Here is a 3,781-nt window from a genome sequence, read left to right as displayed (position 1 = left end):
TTTGTATCCCCAGCAATCATCCCAGTGCCTTTCACACAGTAGGCTCTCTAGAAATCCTTATCCCCTTCCCTTATTTTTGTACCCCCAGCAATTAGCACAGGGCCTTTCAAACAGCAGGCTGTATAAAAATGCTTATTCCCTTCCCTCTTTTTTTTTTTTACCTCAATGCCTGGCACATATGAGGCTCCACATAAATGTTCATCTGTCCTTATTTTTATATCCCCAGAAATTAACAAAGTGCCTGGCACATAGTAGATTCTATGGAAATACTTATCCCCTTCCCTTATTTTTGTATCCCCAGCAATTACCCCATTGCCTTTCACACAGTAGGCTCTCTAGAAATCCTTATTCCCTTCCCTTATTTTTGTATCCCCAGCAATTAGCACAGTGCCTGGAACATAGTAGGCTCTATAGAAAGCCTTATTCCTTTCCCTTATTTTGTGCCCCTGCGCTTGGCACTGTACCTGGCACACAGTAGGAGTTTAAACAATGTTGATTGATTGATTATTCCCCATTGTATTGAGTCGTTTTTTTTTTAATTTGCTCAATGGATGGGGATAGGGATTAATTTCTAAAAAAGAGACAAAAGAACCCAACGAGTATATTTATGCTATGATACTCCACATCACCACAACCAAATTTGGCTTTAGTCTAAGGGTAGATCTTTGCAATCGGGCCCTAATTCATAGTGCTTCTGCATTTAGAAGAAAGCGGATTAAGCTTCTTCCTCCAGTTAAAGAAAAACGGGAGTCTAAGCACAGGCTTGGGCCCTCCCTCTCTCCTGGGCGGCTCCCATTGTGGCCTCAGGCCGCCATCCAAGGGACATCTAACAAGGCCCGGGCAGGGCGGACCCCAGGGGTGCACGGAGACTAACATCCAATCTGGCCAATGTATCATTTGCGGGAATAGAACTAAGGGACAAAGGAAAATCAGGCCTGGGGCGGGGCCATCCCGCATCCCTCTAGCTCCCCCTCAATCTAGCTCCCGGGGCCCGGTCACCTCACCCGCACCCCGCCCCCCCCAGCGCATCCATACAGAGGATGGGCATCTCTAAGGTCTTACAATGTGGCCAGCCCGCATCAGCTGCTGAATCGGTCTCCTGTTGCTGCCACACCCGCCCGCGCACGTCCCTCTCCGTTTTCTTCCTCTGCGGCACCCCGAAAGTCCTGCCGCAGCACCCCGCAACAGAGCAAGAAGAATCTCCGCCCCCAGCTCGTAGGCTGATCTCACAGGAAAACCTCCGCCCCCCGTCTGAGGGCTGATCTCGCGTTAGTTTCCTACAATTTCAATGTAATTTATTCCTGTGCAGTGGCGTGGTTCTGAATTAAATCCCTGGCAGTGAACCATACTGCACAAGGGGAATGGTTAAAAAAACACACGACATCATCTTTCTTTCTTTTTTTTTTTTTTTAAAAAAAGGAGGGGGAGGGGGTATTTCAATGCACTACCTTGATTGCGTAGTACCTTAGATTTTGGAAATTAAGACATTATTGGTAATTTTGGAAAAGACAATTTCAATTGAATGATGATTTCAGAAGCCATCTTAAAAAGGGTTGAAAAAAGAGGAAGACGGGAGGAAATGGAATGAGCGATTGCAGGCAGTTTTCCCAAGGGGGTTAGCTGGTTACAGGAAAATTCTATTAAAACATTTAAGCAAAAATTAATACATTTACGAGACAAGATATTCTCAAAAAAAATGAAAAAGAAGGCATTCTACCAAATTCTTTTTAGGAGATCAATATAATCTTAATACCTAATCCAGGAAAGGACAAAAAAAAGAAAGAGAATCCAAAAAAAATACATCATTATTGAATACTGATTCAAAATGTCAAAATGAAATTCTGAAAAAAAAAAAGATCATAAAAAATTATCCCCCAAAATCACTCACTATGATCGATTTAGATTTTTTTCCTTAAGGAAGCAAGGAATATTCACCATTAGGAAAACAATGAACATACTCATATAAAACAAAAAAAAAAATCAAAACTACCTCACTAATACTAGAACAAAAAAAAAATGCCTTTGACAAAGTATAACACTCATCAATGCCCAAAAAAAGACAAATCTCCATAAAATATAGGCATAAAGGGATTGTTTCTTAATGTGATATAAAGTATCGATCAAAAATCAGAAGCTAGTATTATGTGCAACAAAGATGCACTAGCATCTTTCCCAGTAAATACAGGAATGAAGTAAAGATGTCCTCTTTCCCTGGTATTATTTGACACAGTTACAAAAATGCTAGCAGTAGCGTTCAGAAAACATACACTAAAAAATTAAAACCAGGAAGAAAGGAGAAGGGGAGACCAAATTATTCCTATGTGCTAATGACATGATGTTATACTTGAATAACTCTAGGGAATCAAAGAAACGGAGATAATTAAAAGCTTCAGTAAAGATGCAGGCTGCAAAGTAAACCCACAGAAACTGCATTTCTATATAGTAGTAACAAAATCCTGGAAGCAACAATTAAAGGGGAAGTCCCATTCAAAATAACAAGATGCCTAAAATATCTGGACGGTGATCTACCAAAGCATAACAATCCTTTATATGCACATGTATGTATGTGTGTATATGTGTATGTATATACACAGATTTGTGTATGTATTTTAACATACTTTTTAATCAAATAAAAAACTGGATTATTAGAGAAATATTTAGTGCTCGTGGCTGGTCCGTGTAAATATAATAAAAAAGGCAATACTACCAAAGTTAATTTATATATTTAGTGTTATACCAAAGTACCAAAGGGATACTTTATAGAACTAGAACTCAAACTATAATATAAAGCAGAAATTCCCAAAAATTATTTGGTCCTGGGTAAACAACGAAAGTATAGAAAGACAAGGAGGAATCAGAAATCCGAGAATTTAATAACCCAATGTTCAATAAACCGGGAAAAAAAAAAAAAAAACATTACTTACCTAAGAAAGAACACCCTATTCAGGTGTTCTAGTTGAGGAAACTAGAAAATATTCTGGCAGAAATTACACCATAATGCACAATAAATTTCAAAATGGATATACGGCCAGAGTATAAAAGATCAGACCATAAAAAATTAGAAGACAAACAGATCATATACCTTTCACAGCTATGGGCAGGCAATTAATTCTTAACCAAACAAGGGAGAAAAGAGATTATAAAGGATAAAATATATCATTTTGATTCCACTAAATTGAAAAGCTTTTGCAGAAACAAATTTAATTCAGCTATGATAAGAACGGAAACAGGTGACTGGGAAAAATCTCTGCTGTCAAATATTTCTGAATAGATCCTGATATTCAAAATATCTGGAAAACTAACAGAAATATACAAGCCTAAAAGCCATTCTCAAATAGTTAATGGTCAAGGGATATGAACAGTTCTCAAATGAAAAATTCCAAATTATTAACAATCAAACAAAATTCTAATTCACATAATGTTGTTGTTTGTGGTTCAGTTGTTTTTAGTCATATCCAGCTCTTTGTAACCCCATTTAGGGTTTTCTCAGCAAAGATACTAGAGTGGCTTGCCATTTACTTCTCTAGCTCATTTTACAGATGAGGAACTGAGGCAAATAGAGTTAAGTGACTTGTTCAGGGTCACAAAGCTGGTGTCAAAGGCCAGATTTGAACTTACAAAGATGAGTCTCATGTAGCTGCCCAATTCAAATAATAAGAGGGATGTAAATCACAACATTACCCTGAGATTTCACTTTATGGGCAGCAAATTGTCAGATAACAAAAGATGGGACTGGTCAATGCTGGAGGCACATGAAGGCACTGTTGGTGGAGCTATGAAT

General features: G+C 38.3%; 1 long non-coding RNA gene across 5 annotated transcripts in view; it reads right to left on the bottom strand.

Annotated features, from left to right (window-relative positions):
* LOC114023484 overlaps positions 1–1,198 on the bottom strand; it is a 47,686-nt gene extending 46,488 nt beyond the window's left edge. For all 5 annotated transcript variants that reach the window (XR_003566799.1, XR_003566801.1, XR_003566800.1 and 2 more), the window contains exon 1: positions 1,063–1,198. This is a non-coding gene — a long non-coding RNA (uncharacterized LOC114023484). The remainder of the gene's footprint in view (positions 1–1,062) is intronic.
* Positions 1,199–3,781: the final 2,583 nt, after the last annotated feature.

The sequence above is a fragment of the Vombatus ursinus genome, unplaced genomic scaffold, assembly GCF_900497805.2.
Source record: "Vombatus ursinus unplaced genomic scaffold, bare-nosed wombat genome assembly UNPS02004428.1, whole genome shotgun sequence".
NCBI classification, from domain to species: domain Eukaryota; kingdom Metazoa; phylum Chordata; class Mammalia; order Diprotodontia; family Vombatidae; genus Vombatus; species Vombatus ursinus.
This window is presented reverse-complemented; position numbering and strand designations above follow the sequence as displayed.